The sequence below is a fragment of the Physeter macrocephalus genome, chromosome 20 (genome assembly GCF_002837175.3).
Source record: "Physeter macrocephalus isolate SW-GA chromosome 20, ASM283717v5, whole genome shotgun sequence".
Taxonomy (NCBI): Eukaryota; Metazoa; Chordata; class Mammalia; order Artiodactyla; family Physeteridae; genus Physeter; species Physeter macrocephalus.
The window spans coordinates 73,635,164-73,651,984 of NC_041233.1; the positions used below are offsets into that span (position 1 = coordinate 73,635,164).

Here is a 16,821-nt window from a genome sequence, read left to right on the forward strand (position 1 = left end):
AAAAAAAAAAAAAAAAAAAAAAAAGAAAGAAAACCTCATTGTATTCCTGGAAAGGGTATCTGGAGGGGAGCAGGGGAGGACCTCCCTCCCCCCACTTTCTGAGATTATACAAAACCATGTGAGGGGCCTTTCTCCTGCTCAGTCTGTTATTATTATTTCTGGGGCTCAGCCAGCCCATGTTCTTAACCACCCTGTATCTCCTGGATGTCATTTGCTAACCCCACAGTGTTAGTGGGGCTGAGCATCATTTCATCCATTTTTTGGCAACTCAGGCTCCCTCTTCTGGGTTGTGTTTTTTTCTTTTTGATTGTAAGGATAAAAGTTTTATCCTTACGTATCAACATCTATAGGCAGTAGATATTGTCAGTGAAATAAGTTGCAATTATCTTTAGCTGTGGCTTGCATTCTAACTGTATTTATACTTGCCTTTTTCATAAAGACCTTTAAAGTTGTAAAGTATTTAACTATACCAATCTTTCCTTTTATGACTTATTGTCTCTGTGTTCCTTTAATTATAGGCTAGTGAGGGAAATGCTGCAGAGGCGCTGAGTCCACGGTCTGGGCCTTTCCCAGCTGGGAGATGGTCACTGAAGTGCCGGGCTGTTCCGAGCAGCACCGCAGGCTGGCAGTGGAAGTGTCTTATTATTGCCTTGGCCTGCTCACCTCATGGCACGAGGTGAGGATACTGCAACATGGTTTGAAGCAAAGCTCTGTGTCCCAGGCCACCCTCAGAGCTCCAGGACACACGGAGATGGCAGGCTGTCAGCCCTCCAGCCATGACACAGAGCCCTCGAATGAGGGGCCTGCCCTCCTAAGCAGCTCCCAGGAGCACCCACCTCCTCCATCGTCCCTGCAGCTGCCACTCTCCCATGTCCCCATCGCCCCACGGTTCCCCAGCACCTGAGCTGGAGTGCAAAGCCACTGACTGACCCAGAGCTGTAATTCCAGTCTGCTTCAGCACGCAGGGGCAGGCATGGATTGGGAGCCACACTTGCCTTTTCCAGGCCCCTGTAATCCTCAACCAGTAAAAGACAAGGCAGACTTCACTTTTTGGAAGGAGTAAGATACAGCCAAGTGTTCTTGGGAGAATGCCTTTATAAAAAAGCAGGCAACGAATCTATACTGAAAATATGACTTTGCAAGGCGATCCTAAGACGTCAGTTTATGTAATCAGCAGATGAATTTTCCCTTTCTCCTGAGCGGCTCTGGGCTCAACGCAGTCTGCACGCTCAATAGAGAAACGTTAGCCTCAAATCAGTGCTTTGAGCCAGGGGGCCTAGGCTATCTTTCTGTCTTCTGAAGCGTTCATACAGGCTTCATATCGCAAGGGGTGAGGGGCTTTCTTTCTTTCCCCTGCCCGGTGGCGGATCTGTGTGAAGACAAAGATTTCATTTATCAGCTGGCTTGTCCCAGCAGGCCCAGCACAGGCCTTGGCCAGAGGTATTAACAGCTGCAGCCCTTCTCGGGGTTGCCTTGTTTCTGGTCAAGCTCCCTGTTGCATTTAAGAGGACAAGCAGCTCCTTTCTGCTGGTAAATAAAAAGTGCGGCCTCACTCCGACATCCCACTAGCCTTGGGCATTTGTGGGCTGTCTGCTCCGTGTCTGAGAACTGCCCTGAAGTGTTTCTGAATGAGATTGTGAGACAGTTTGGGCTTGGGGTACGGGATAGTCTGTATAGTCACACCCTCCAGTTTGCTTTTGTTTCAACAAGTAAAAGGAAGCTAACCTTTGTTTACTTATTCATTTTTCAATTATTATTTTTATTTAGTGTTACAGGAGACTTCTGGAAACAAACTTAAAAATGGGTGCTGATATCTAAGACTGGTTAAATAATGAATTTGGTGAAAAAAAGGAATAATGTGGGGATAAATAAGTATGAAGAAAGGGTAAAATGGGAAGACTGACTGAGCTCCCGTTAAACCAAGATTTGTTCTTGGAACTTGCAGTTCTCTTACGGCTTCTTAAAGAAACTAATATTTATTGAGAGCCTTGGGTATGTCACTTAACTTCCCATATGACATCTCTTTGAGCCTTCCAGCAGCCCTATGAAGGAGGAGGTATGCTTCCATTTTTAAAATTTTAGAGCAGTTTTAGATTTATAGAAAAATTACAAAGACAGGATAGAGAGTTCCTATGTACCCCAGACCCAGTTTCTCCTATTTTTAACATCTTACATTAGCGTGCTACATTTGTCACAATGAATTGAATCAATACTGATACATTATTATTTTTTATTTTTATTTTTTTTTTGCAGTACGCGGGCCTTTCACTGTTGTGGCCTCTCCCGTCGCAGAGCACAGGCTCCGGACGCGCAGGCTCAGTGGCCATGGCCCACAGGCCCAGCCGCTCCGCGGCATATGGGATCCTCCCGGACCGGGGCACGAACCCGTGTCCCCTGCATTGGCAGGTGGACTCTCAACCAGGGAAGCCCCTGATACATTATTAACTAAAGTCCATACTTTATTCAGATTTCGTTAGTGTTTTTTTGTTTGTTTTGTTTTTGTTTTTTTATAACCTAATATCCCTTTTCTGTTCCAGGAAAGCATCCAGGAAACCACATTATGTTTGACCATCAGGGCTCCGTAGGCTCTTCTTGGCTGTGACAGTTTCTCAGACTTTCCTTGTTTTTGACAACCTTAACAGATTTGAGTACTGGTCATGTATTTGTAGAATGTCCCTTAATTGGGAACATGAATTGTCTGATGTTTTCCTCATGATTAGACTAGGGCTATGGGTTTCTGGGAGGAAGACCACAGAGGTAAAGTGCCCTTCTCACCACATCATATGAAGTGTACTCCGTGTTTACTGTTGAGGAAACGAAGGTTCAGAGAGGGGCAGTGGCTTGCCCAAGCCTCCTGCAGGGGCTGGTGCCCATTTGAACCTGCTGTGTCTGGTCCCCAAGTCCACACTCTTTCTACTCCATGACATCACCCTCTAACAGGCCTGAGGGAGGCAACCAGGTCCCAGAAGTGTGGTCCCCTTTCTTGAATAGCCCCCTCTCCCCCTGGTATGCCCCTGGCTCATCTATCTTACTGGAATAGGTGTTCAGAGTTCGGGGGAGAGTCAGGATGTTGGAGAGGTGTGTCTGAAGTGGCGTTGAGGTGCCAAAGGCAGCTGGACAGGCCAGACTCCCCTCTGCCCTCAATTAAGTGCCCACCCCACCTTCATTTATGTTTGAGATTAAAGCGCCTTTTTCCTTCAAGTTTCCATTTAACTTGCCACACCTGAAATAATGCTTCCTTCAGAGTTATTATCCAAGGCTACGTTCTCCTAGGCTCTAGTCACATGACCACCAACCACCTCCATGATTTTTTTGGTATTCCTATACTACCCATACTATTATTTACTTTAAAAAGTTAGTCTCATCCCAAGCCATAACATAACTGTAAAATCATAGACTTTACGTGCCAGCTATGTTTTTACCTGTTGCACATTGAAATAAATAGTGAACTACTAGTAACAAACCTTCATCCTTTGCTCCTACCATCCATTTGGAGACCACTAGTATCGTGAATATCACACTCCACGCAATGCTGAGTCACCCAATGAGGAGGCTGGGGTGGCGGGGGGGCAGTGGGCTCCTTTTTTTCTTTATAAATTAAAAAAATTGTAAATCAATGTACATATATTTTGAAAGCCCAGTGGCACAACAAGGCAAACACAGGAAAAGTAGCAGCCCCTCCGCAGAAGCTCCGCCCCAGAAGTCACTCTTTGTAGCTGCTGCGCCTGCTCAGTCTTCCACCTTTCTACACACTTAGCCTTGCAGATGCTGTCGGTGCCCCGCTGATATCCCCGGCTCTGCCACTTCAGTGCGCAAGGCTTGACTCCTAACTGCCAGCACCTGGGTTTCTTTGCCTCGGTGATTTCTCTTGCCCCGAGCCTGCTTTGTCACCCACAGAGCAGGTGGAAAGTTCTGGGGAATCAATGCCCTTGGGAACAGCCCTCACCGGTGACTGATGGGCTTTCATGTATCAGTACTCAGACTCTGTAGCCTCTTGCGTGGGATACCTCTGCTGTCTGAGTTTACACTGGCTCCCCACGTTCCCATGAGGGGTTAAGCTCCAGTGGTCCTGAGTGGGAGTGGTGACACTGCACCTTTATTACTATCTTCTGATGGCCACCTCAGCCTCCTACCTTGCATCTCAGTTAATGTGTGTAAGCCTTGATTTCTTCCGAGGCTGGAAACTCATTCAGTGCTTTCCCCACAGGGTCTGGTGTAGTGCCTCTCATCTAAGAGCCACTCAATAAATGCCAGTTGAATGAAGGGCGGGCTGTGTTAGCAAGGGGGATGTGATTTCCTGGGTTGCTTGGTACCTGCTGGTTGATGATGCCGCACCAGGGTAGGCAGTCTAAAAGCTTTTCTCTGTAATTGTATTTTACTTAAGTTCCTTTGATTGCAAGCCACAGGAACCCACTTTGAATAACTTAAGAGAAGGGAGTATATTGGAAGGCTGCTGTGAGAGCTCACAGAATTGAAGGAAGGGCAGGGGCCCTGTCAGCTCCCCGATGGAATGGTGACAGCAACTGGGGTAATAGTAACCGACATTTATTGAGCACTCTCTACATGCCAGGCCCTGGGCCAAAACTGCGTTTTATTTAATTTTCACAGCAACCCCATGAGGTTGGTCTTATCATTGTCACCTCCGGTTTGCCAATGAGCTACTCGGGGCACAGAGGCTAGAAGTCAGGCAGCCTGACTGCAGAGCCTCTGTTCTTAACACACAGTGATGCCTCAGCAGCAGGAGTGCTGGATCAGCTTTCTAAGCTGATCCTTTGAGACTTGGCTACAATGGCTTGTAGTCTGTCTCTCTTCTAAGTTTCAAGTTCTTGGGAAAAACCATTAAATTGGTCCAACTTTGATCAGCTCTGAACAAGTGGCAGAGTCATGTAGCACAGACATGGCTCTTGGGACCCCACCCTGTGTGTTGGGATCTGAGAAGGGAGGCTAGGATCTGGAGAATAGCCCACACCCCCAAACTGGTGTCTTCCATCTCTGTGTTTATACTTCTAATGCGCAAATGATGGTTTTCAAAGTATGGCCCCAAGACCAGCTGCATCAGCATCATCTGGGAGCTTGATAGAAATTCAGATTCATCTGCCACATCCCCGACCTACTTAATCTGAAACTTTGGGGGTGGGATTTGGATCCAGAGGTCTTAGTGCTTGGAATGTATTTGACTTTTTGCATTTTGTGTCCCTGGATATTGAAAATAGAGTCTCCCTTAAGGCATACTCGGAGCCTTTGCATTAATAGGTGTGTTGTTAGGTTGCATTTTTTTGGCAGGAGGCCGTCTCTGCTGTCTGCTCTGTTCTTTCCATTTCCCTCCTGGAAAGAGGCTGACAGTATTTGCTTAATAAGAACAAAACCTAAACCAGAGCCCAATGGTCTGCTTAAATCCTATTAAGAAAAGTATGTAGGTCAGACGTTTTTACGTTATAAAGGACAGAAACAAAGAACTTAAAATTTGTCAAGCCCCAGAGGAATTTTTTCACTCATGTATCTGAAAACTCCAGGAATTTGCCTGGTTTCAGGTAGAGCTGGATCAAAGTGCTCAAATGATGTCTCAATGGCTAACCCCCCTTCTCTCTTACTCGCTCATTCTGGTTTCCTTTTGTGTGGTTTTTCTGACAGATTCCTTCCACATGAAGATCCCCAGCAACTCCAGGCTTAAATGTACCTCCAGCTTATAATCTCAGAGAGAGAAAGATCCTCACTCTGCCGTTATTTGCATTGAACTCCTCTCCAAAGATCTCTGATCGGCCTTATTTGGGTTATGTGACTTTTCCTGAGCCCATCCGCCGTCTCCAGGAGCTACACCCGCCATGAGGAGGATGTGCGGCCTCCTGCCTGACAGCTCTACACTGGAGGTAGGTGAGAGCCAGTGCTGTGCCCCTAAATGTTCAACAACCTTTTCTGGTGAAGGGGCATGGGAAGCCCTAATTTGTGTGATTTACTGATTTCTGTGGGGTAGTTATTCCCACCTGGCTGATTTCAGGCTACCAACACGCTGTCCCTGATACCAAAAATCATCCTCTGTACAGCGACACCAAGTTGAATCTCGGAGACAGAGTTTGGGTGAAGTAGAAAAGAATAGCTTTATTGCTTTGCCAGGCAAAGGGGGCCACAGCAGGCTAATTCCCTCAAAACTGTGTATCCCAACCTGGGGAAGGGGAGGTGGTGGTTTGTGACAAGTCTTACAGTCAAGGGGCAGGGTTGCCAATAAGGATCAGGATGCCTGCAGGGCCTGCATTCCTTCAATCTAGAGATCATCTTGTGTCAGGTGGTCTTATGATGGGCTTCTGTGGTTCTCTCTCGAGGTTATTGAATTGTTGAATTGCGACCTTCTCTCTGGAAGGAAGAATGCTTCATCAAGTAGTTAACATCTTCCAGTTGGTTGGGGTTTTAGTTCTACAGAAGAGCTCAAAGATATTGTTCCGTACATCCCTTGAGGAGGAACCAGGACCCTGCCCCAAGGTTGTACTATTGTTTCTTGACTGCTCCTCCTTGGTCTCCGCATCCCCTCCCTTCCTTGATTAGTAACTACTTGAACCTTCCCTTTGGAGCTCAGGGAAGGTCATGGAAGCTGAATGAAGCCTATTTCCTACAAACAAGAAACGGGGTACACAGAAAGGCACCTGTGCCCAGGAGCCCCACAGGGTCCGGCTTGATTTCATCCCTAAGGTGGAATTGGGAAGGAATGCACAGTAGCTCACCCTTCTAGAGCATTCTCTCTGTGGTGATACAATAGATGTAAGTAACCCCAGGAGCATAGATGATTGTAAAGGATAGTAAGATAATTAGGATGTGATGAGTTTTGAGAAGCCATTGCCTTTGTTTTTCTATAATTTGTTTAATTGTAAATTTATATAACTTGGATTTTAAATAATGACTGTGGTTAAAATTTAGCTCACAAAATTCCTGAAAATGTAATGGTCACCTCTCTCATCTGGTATAAGCTAGGTCCAGCACACCACTGGTCAGAACCCAAGAGGGCAGAGCAAGAGTGGTGTGTGCAGTCTACTTTCCATTTTCCCTCCCACTCCCGGGTGGGGACAATATAAAATTTACTTCTGAGTGCTACTTTAGGTGGCTCATCGAGGTTGATGGGTATTAATAGTTTAGCAGTCCGTGTCCTTGTAAACACCCTGCAGCCTGTGGCCACCTGCTTTTGAACAGTTCATTGTCGGGTAGAGCTCAGATGTGGGAATAGAGCATTAGCAGCCTTTGGGCATAAAGCAGAGTTCAACATAAATTTCTCAGTAAAGAGAGATAGCATTATTTTACTTAAATGAATTTCACAACATTTGAACTAAGAAGAAACCTAACCTCTTGCTGGCACCCAGCTGGTCAGAATGAAAAGTTGCTTGTTGACAAGCATTTTTACTTATAAAAATTCACATGTAGAAGGAATATTGAACATGTGCCTATGAATCCTTTCTTCACTGTTCACAGTATCTTGTTTTTCTTGAATTCACTGGGACGGAGTAATACTTTGCACCCACTGTTTACCCCACCCCCGAAGCTTTCCTCCAGCTTAGGGGGCCTGTGGCTGGCAGCAGGGAGTCTGGTAGGAAGCTGCTGTGTCAGTCCAGACAAGAGATGACAGAAGCCTCAACTTGATTGTGGCAGTCGGGGTGGGGAGGGGACCTGATGTTAGGTTGAGCCACAGCAGTGACCCTGGGATGGGATCTAACTTTTAGCTGAAGAGCACAGGACAGTAATTTGTATGCTTCGAAAATGTAAATCACTTGGATATGAATGTACTTTGTACTCGAATAAATTTAACACATTTCTTGCGAAAAGCTACTTAACAACAAGAACTGAAGATACTATTTTATAACAAAAGTCAGATCCACTCCAACTCCCACTACGCTGCATAAAAATTTCACTTACATTTTGTACTGTAGGATTTGGAGGTGCAAAAAGAATGAAACATTATTTTGCTGGGGATGTTTTCAGTAGGTAAAGTTAAGAGAATTTGTGGCTTGAAAAAATGAATGCACACATAGTAGGTGGTATGTCTCAGTAAATATGCACTTGGAGATGATTTATTGTCTACAAGATGCCTTGTAAAGGTCAACATTTAGACATTAAATCCATTTTAGAGGCTGCAATAAAAGACAACCCCTAGGGCAGCTTGCTTAAAAAAGAATATTAATGTAACAATGCTATGTTGCATTCCTCTTGACTTGGTTGAAACCAGCAGATCATTTCTTCTATGGAGACTGGGTCATCTTTTCATCTAGAGAACAAAGTGGTCAGATAGGGACCAACCTAAGGTATAAATTCAAAAAGGACACCCAGTGTTTCCCCCAGAAGCAACACAGCTCCAGCTAAATAATGTTCTCATGATCTCTGTTAAATAGAAGTTGAAGGATGAAAGAATAATCCTTTAGTGCCTTTGAGAAACTGTTGAAAGTCTTTCTAATGTCATTCAAAAGCACTACAATGTACATCACTGTATACCACCAGCAAAAACCCTTCAGATGCACCCTAGAACTATCTTTATAAAGTGAAACCTTCTTGGGAATATGGAAATTTACCAGCAACATCTAACAGATCAATGACAGAATTTTTAAAAAGTGACCGGTACATCTTTCCTTAGATCTTATTTGTTTTCATCAAGTTAATGAATTAGTGTCAATTTTCTATTTTCAGATTTGGCTTTGGGGTCCCAGTAAATTCTGCTTCTAAAGCAACATGGTCAGATATTAGTGCTAGTTTATGTTTACGATAACAACTCTCACTGGTTGTCGCTGGCTGGGTACCAGGCAGTGTGTTAGAAATCTATGTGTGTTCTCTGTGACATACAGAACATATTTCATATATGAGGTCACTGAGTCTCATAGAAGCTAGGTAACCCCCAAAGTCAAGAAACAGTGCCTTTGGGCTTTGAACCCACATGCCTCACCCTGGAATTTGTCATCTTAATTACTGTCTTATGTTGATTGCCCTGTTAAGTAATAATGCTACCCAACACATGTGGTGTACTTTGTAGTTTGCAAAGTGCTTTACCAAACACTGTCTAATTTGAGCATAATTCCATGAATGTGGTGATGTAAAATTATTCTTTTTTTTTCTTTTATAGATAACCAACAAAGACCAACTGTATAGCACAGGGAACAATACTCAATATCTTGTAATAACCTATAAAGGAAAAAGATCTGAAAAAGAATATATATATATATATATATATATATAACTGAATCACTATGCTGTACACCTGAAACTAACACAACACTTGAATAAATTTTTTTTTAATGTTTAAAGAATATTTTTGACACTTTTACCCATTTAAAGAACTGTGATGTTTTTATTTGTAAAGTGCTATTATTCTCTTTGTCTTTGATTTGATAAAAACGACATAAAGAACACAAAAGCCTCAAAACCAAGGGGAGTATTCTAAGTTGGCCATACAGATGATTAGAAATGTGCCTTTATTATTTTTTTTGAAATTTATTTTTTTATACAGCAGGTTCTTATTATCTATTTTATACATATTAGTGTTGGTGATGTAGAATTATTCTTAATCTCTGCAGTACTCATTTAAATTATTGACCTCCTGTATCCACAGAGAGAAAGTGAAATGACTGAGTTCCAGAGTGAAGGGTGTGTGCACAGTCACCCTGGGATGACGGTGGTTTCAGCGGGGGCGCTCTCTTTGACTGTGTCTCTCCTCATCTCTCTGTTAAGATGGTTGCCTTGTTTGGTATCGCACCCAGATGTTAGTCTCCATTATTTGCTGGCTGATTGCTCTATTGTTTTCAACAGTGTTTTGGGGCATCAGTTGCTCCATCTCTGATACAATTTAATTAGGGCAGGGGTAATTTTTGAGGCCAGTCTTTGAGGTTTGTTTTGACTTCAGTAGGGCTCTTCTTAGCTATCTCTTCTCCTGGTTCTCTCTGGTGAACTAGCCTGCCTGTGGTTTGGCTTCCTGCAATTAAATAAGAGAGACTACCAGCCTCCTCTTATCTTCTGATGATCAAAATCTCCATTGTTTCCAAGAGCACTCTTAGGCCTGAACTTTCCCACACTCTGTTTCAAATAAAATCGTTTCCTTTGGGGACTGCTTCTTCCCCCAGAAAGCTCTGAGCGCTACTCCATGCACTGGGTGGGCGGTAGCCTCTGGTCTTCTCAGCTTGCCTCTCTCAGTGTGGAGTCTCTGCCCTCTGAGTGAGGAGGGGGCAGGTGCAGTTGGGGCCCCAGTATTCTTGGCTTGATAAGCTCGGGTTAGAGCATCCATCCTATGAATGGGAGATGTGCAGAGGAAAGGAGCCCTGATCTCTTGACTGAACTCACCAGGAATTTAGCCTCTTCACCTGGAGTTGGAGGCACTAGAAACGCTGGCAACCTGCTCCTCCCAGTGCCCTGTACCCCTTGTTTAGGAGCTGAGGGGAGAGGACGCCCTCTTCTTGCCCAGAGTGGATGGGTGGGGGTGGGGGCTGAACTGGGTGGGGGAAGGAGGGGGTTGTGGCTTAGGTGCCACAGCCTTTCACAGTCTTAGCAAGTTGTAGTAGATTTTCTTGAATAAGTGTTTCTTCACTTGCTATGTACCCTTAGGACAATTTTCAGAGACTTCAAATGGTCGTTTGTTTTTAAATAGTTTTCATCAGTTATGCTTGTTTCTTTGGGGAGTGGGGCTGCAGAGCTCCTCACATTGCTATCCCAGGAGTGGACTCCCCAGTACTCCTCTTGCATGTCCATTTTACAGATGAGAAATCTGAGGCACAGAGCGGTTTAGCAGCTTGCCTAAGGTTACACAGTAAATAGCAAAGCTGGGCTACAAAACCGTGTAGTCTGAATCCTAAGTTTGCACTGGGCTGAAAGGAAGGAAGTTTCTGCAGGAGATGGCACATCCATATCTTCAGGTGGAGGAGAGGATCAAGAGTAATTCTTGGGAACTGTAATAGGAGCTTCGATGCCCGTCCAGACACATCTGTGTGCTGAGACATGTGGCACTTAATGCTGACTTTCTTTGATCAGCCCCGGGGCGTCCTCAGGGGAGCCTGTGCATGTACCTTTCTGGCAGGCGGTGGAAATAGATTCTGCCTAAGCTAGTATTCCTGTCCCCCTGTGGATGACAAGCACCTCACAGAAATCTCAGGTGCTTCTCTTTAATTGACATCTTTGTCTCTGCAGTCAGGGATTCGAGCTGAACAGAAGGTGGTTTGGTGCAGATCTTTCATGCAGGCCCTAATTGACAGTCTCCTCCTGAGATGCCTCCCGCTCCAGCCACCTCCCAGGGCCTGCCCTGGGCTTGTCTCTCGTCATCAAAAATGTCGCAGCCTGTCCCTTCCTCCCTCCCTCCCGGCTCACAGCCTCCTAAGCAGGGCTTGCAGACATGGGGCTGTAATGTTATGTGAGAGTGTGGAGCACATTGTAGGCCATTTGATAGTACCCTCCTGGAGACCCCAAACCTTTCCCTAATGAAAGGAGGCCAGTGATGAGAATTGCAAACCATAGTGACTGCTGGAAAAAATCTTTTGGGGTGGGTAGAACTCTGTGGCATCTGCCTGCCTCCAAAAACACGTGTTGCTTGTTTATATAGAGAGCTGCTTAGATGCCCAGTAGCCCTCTCAGCAACATGTGTCCATGGCTGAACTCTTGACCTTCAACCCCAACCTGTTCTTCCTGCTGTCTTTCCTTCCTACTCTTAACACCCCTCTCTTTGCCACTTGCATCCAATCCATCAACAAGTCTGCTGTAAAACATGTTTCAGATCTCCTCCTTCCCTCCAGCTCCGCTGCCACCATTATCACAGGCCAGCACCGTCTCGCACCTAGACTACCCAGTAGCCACCAAACTGGTCTCCCCACTTATGTTCTTGCCCCTCCCCCATCCATTCTCTACCCAGCCGCTAATCATTAAAAAAACGTGAATCAGACCACATTCCCCCTGCTTACAAGCCTTTCATGGCTTTCCAAAGCACATAGAACACAATCTCAAACTTCTTATCATGGCTTGAAAGGCCTGTGGCATCCAGGCCCTGGCTACTCCTCCAGCCTGGGCCGGCCCAGTTCTTGCTTGCTCTCCCACTTGCTCTCCTCTGCCCACACTGACCTTATTTTAGTTTCTATGCCAAGACCTTTTTTTTTTTTTTTTTTAAATATTTATTTATTTGGTTGCACCAGGTCCCAGTTGCAGCAGGCAGGCTCCTTAGTTGTGGTATGAGAGCTCTTAGTTGCAGCATGCACGTGGGATCTAGTTCCCTGACCAGGGATCGAACGCAGGCCCCCTGCATTGGGAGCGTGGAGTCTCATCCACTGCACCTCCAGGGAGGTCCCTGTGCCAAGACCTTTGCGTGTATTGTTCCCTCTGCCTGTGTGGTAGGCAGTGGGGCCTTCAGGGATATTTACACCCTAATCCATATAATCTGTGATACATTTTGTTGCACCGTCAAAGGGACTTTGCAGGTGTCATTAATGCTACAGACCATAAAATGGGGAGAGTAGCCTCTCTCATCCAGTTTCATCGTGTGAACCCTTTATAGCAGAAAATGTTCTCCAGCTGGGGCCAGGAGGGATGCAGTAGAAGAAGTCAGAGAGAGTCGACGTGTGAGAAGGACTCAATGCCCTGTTTAAGTCAGAAAGGGTATGAGGAATCCTGGCAGCCTAAGGAGTTGAGAGAGGCTCCTGGCCAATGACCAGCAAGGAGACAGGAACTTGGCCCTCCAACCTCAAGCAAGTTCTGCCGGAGACCTGAGTGAGCTTAGCAGCTGATTCTACTCTCACAGGCTTCAGATAACAGCCTGGCTCGCTGACACCTGGATCTGGGCCTTGTGAGACCTGGAGCAGAAAACCCAGCAGATGCCCTGGATTCTGACCTACAGAACTGCCAGATGATAAATTTGTGTTGTTTTGAGCTGCTTGGTTTGTGATAATTTGAACGGCAGCAATAGAAAATGAATAGAGTTCTCTTAAACTGTCCTCGTTTCTTTTTATTCTAGAAGACATACAGATGGTCAAAAGGCACATGAAAAGATGCTCAACATCTCTAATTATTAGAGAAATGCAAACCAAAACTACAGCGAGGTATCACCTCACACCAGTCAAAATGGCCATCATCAACAAGTCTACAAATAATAAATGCTGGAGAGGGTGTGGAGAAAAAGGGAACCCTCCTGCACTGTTGGTGGGAATGTAAATTGATAACAGCCACTATGGAGAACAGTATGGAGGTTCCTTAAAAAAACTACAAATAGAAGTACCATACGACCCAGCAATCCCACTACTGGGCATATACCCTGAGAAAACCATAATTCAAAAAGAGTCATGTACCAAAATATTCATTGCAGCTCTAATGTATATGTATAACTGATTTACTTTGTTATAAAGCAGAAACTAACACACCATTGTAAAGCAATTATACTCCAATAAAGATGTTAAAAACAAAAACAAAACTAAAAAATAGAGGTGTACCATATGATCCTGCCATCTCACTCCTGGGCATATATCTGGAGAAAACCATAATTTGAAAAGATACACGCACCCCAGTGTTCATTGCAGCACTATGTACAATAGCCAAGACATAGAAGCAACCTAAAAGTCCATCGACAGAGGAATGGATAAAGAAGACGTGGTATATTTATACAACGGAATACTCAGCAGAATTACTCAGGCATAAAAAAGAATGAAATAATGCCATTTGCAGCAACATGGATGAACCTAGAGATTATTTTACTAAGTGAAGGAAGCCAGACAGAGAAAGACAAATATCATATGATATTGCTTATATGTGGAACCTGAAAAAATGATACAAATGAAGTTATATACAAAACAGAAATAGACCCATAGACATAGAAAACAAACTTATGGTTACCAAAGGGACCATAAGTCCTTTTATGAGTTTGGGATTAACATATACACACTACTATATATAAAATAGATAACCAAAAAGGACCTACTGTATAGCACAGGGAACTATACTCAATGTTTTGTAATAACCTATAAGGCCTAAAAGTCCATCGACAGAGGAATGGATAAAGAAGACGTGGTATATTTATACAACGGAATACTCAGCAGAATTACTCAGGCATAAAAAAGAATGAAATAATGCCATTTGCAGCAACATGGATGAACCTAGAGATTATTTTACTAAGTGAAGGAAGCCAGACAGAGAAAGACAAATATCATATGATATTGCTTATATGTGGAACCTGAAAAAATGATACAAATGAAGTTATATACAAAACAGAAATAGACCCATAGACATAGAAAACAAACTTATGGTTACCAAAGGGACCATAAGTCCTTTTATGAGTTTGGGATTAACATATACACACTACTATATATAAAATAGATAACCAAAAAGGACCTACTGTATAGCACAGGGAACTATACTCAATGTTTTGTAATAACCTATAAGGGAAAAGAACCTGAAAAAAATAGATATATATGTATGTATAACCGAATTACTTTGCTGCACACCTGAAACTAATACAACGTTGTAGATCAACTATACCTCAATTAAAAAATTATAATAAAATCTCTATTTCATATAACTTAAAAAAATAAAACTAATAGTGCCCAGAATGTTCTTTGCTCCCCCCTCTGCTGGGTGACCACTTCTCATGCTTCAGGCTCAACCATTTTCTTATTAGACCATTGAACATAGGTCCACCTGTTTCATGCCATACTATTCTTTTTCTTCCTAACGTTTTAATCACACCTGACCATATCCTTGTTGAGAGGCAGTTTGGTGCTGGAGAGGAGTGCAAAGCAGTACTCAACGTGTGCAGGCTCTAGACCTGCAGGGTTCAAACCCTAACTCATCCTGTTTGCTACTTGTGTGATAGTGGCTGCATTATCAACATTTCTGTGCCTTAGTTTTCTCATTTGTTAAATGGGCATAATAACACTAGCTCAGAGGGTTGTGAGGATTAAATGACTAAATATCATAAAGCATGTCAAACAGTACTTGGCACATAGCAGGCTCCAATTATTACAGTTTTGACTATTTGTTGAATGGCCTTCTAGACCTGGGGATGGCAGACTACTGCCTGCCTTCAGGTCATATCCAGCCACCACTTGCTTTTGTAAAGTTTTATTGGAACACAGCCATGACTGTTCATTTACATATTATTGTTGTTTACATATAGTACTATCGGGCTACTGAGGTGTGACCGTGCAGCCTAGAAAGCCTAAATTATTTATCGTCTGTACTTCTACAGAAAAAGTTCACTCTAGACTAAGCCCAGAGGGTTAGGACCACATCTGTTTCGTTCGTCTGTAGGCTTGGTTCTCAGCACATGATGTGGCACATAGTAGGTGCACAGTGCAGCAGGTTGAGAGGATGAATTGTGTGGTAGGCCAGGATTCCCTAAAAGGAGGTGGGATCCGCGATGCAGCAGCGTGCACACACCCAGTGACTCCTCGTGGTCACCGCTCCGTCCCTTCTCTTTCCCAGCCTCATCAATACTCTCCTGCCAGGGCATCCTAGGTTCTAACATCAGATGCCGTTTTTACTTTCTCATTAAAACGGGTTTGTGGCTGTAGCTAATAAGCTCAGTGTCCTTCAGCAATTCATCTCCAGGGTCTGTACCTGAGCTGGACTGTCTGGGATGTTTCAGATTTTAAACTGGCCAAGTCATACATCGGTAGGAGCCGTGGAACATACAGTGTTTTAGTGCAACTCCGATATGAGCTTTAAATTGCCCCTTAAAGAGCTTGAATTTCTCCTTTAGAGGCCCAAATACAGCACCAGCCTTTGACCTGTGCTTCTCTTAGTTTCATCAATTACATCAACACCTTTCTTGCAGCTCTGCTTTCAGGGCTGGTCTGCTCCTCCATCCATCATGATGTTTTCACGTTTCTATTCTCATACTCTTTAATTATTCCATGGGGACTTCTAGAGTTTTTAATGATCAAATATATTATATTATACTTGCAGGGAAATCAGGTTACCTTTTCATGAGGTGAAGAGACAGATATGATTACTAATTGAATCATGTGCCACCAGGACCAGCTGTGTCAGCAACAACCCAGTTGGTATGGGGGTGGGGCAGAGACTGGGAAGGTCTTTGTCTCAAGTATTTCCCCACTGATGCCAGAAAGCCTACCATTGCTGAATAATTCCCCTGTGTTATGCCCTGTCTGCTTCAGGGCCATTCTTTTTTATCTTATGCAAATATTTCTTTGAGTGATAATAAAGTTTCAAAATTCTGTGCTTCCTTCTTGAGTGATTTGGGCAGGTGAGGGCAGAGCTGTGCGTGTTGAGGGTCCTTAAGGATGGAGACTGCTGTTGGGGAGATCAGGGAGGGAGAAAAGGTAGGAGATGGTTCTACAGCTTTTTTTCCCCCTACTGTTCTACCAGGGTCAGCCTGGTTGTGTAACCATAGTGGGCTGGTGTTGTTTTTAGGATTTGAGAACTCAGATGCGTGTTTGTGCCAGTCTCTCAGGAAGTTCAGGCAGCCACTTCAGCCTTGAGATGGCTTTTGTGTATCTCAGTCTCCTCTCACCTAGCAGACCAGGTGAGCAGAAGGTGGGCAGAAGAATTTCCACTTGTTATTTCCCAGGTCACCAAGCAAGAGACCTCCTCTCCCTCTAGGAAGGCAGACAGAACTTTGACCTTCTCTGTTGGTTTATCCTTTGCTTCTCAACTTCGGCAAGGATACTAGATATCCCCGAGTCGATGGGGGTGGGTGAGGTGACAGTATTACAGTCTCAACTTGAAAACCTTCATTAACCAAACTCAGAGCACTTAAAGTGTTTGCAGACACCACCTAGTTACTTCATATAAGTGAGTCCACCCAAACCTTCAGTGCATCAGTTTATCTTTACGGGCATTAAAGTAGTATTTACTTCATACTGGGATTGTGTAAAT

The 16,821-nt window shown here is 44.2% G+C and overlaps 1 protein-coding gene across 4 annotated transcripts in view; it reads left to right on the forward strand.

Moving 5' to 3' along the window:
* The window catches only part of PLPP4 (phospholipid phosphatase 4), a 532,132-nt gene that overhangs the window by 95,617 nt on the left and 419,694 nt on the right, over window positions 1–16,821 (forward strand). For 2 of the 4 annotated variants that reach the window (XM_028481212.1, XM_028481213.1), the window contains 2 exons: window positions 519–676; window positions 5,632–5,867. The gene's annotated coding sequence lies outside the window, so the exon portion shown is untranslated. Of the gene's footprint in view, window positions 1–518; window positions 677–5,631; window positions 5,872–16,821 lie in introns of all 4 variants that reach the window. The other 2 variants (XM_055080898.1, XM_028481214.1) reach the window with 2 other exon arrangements.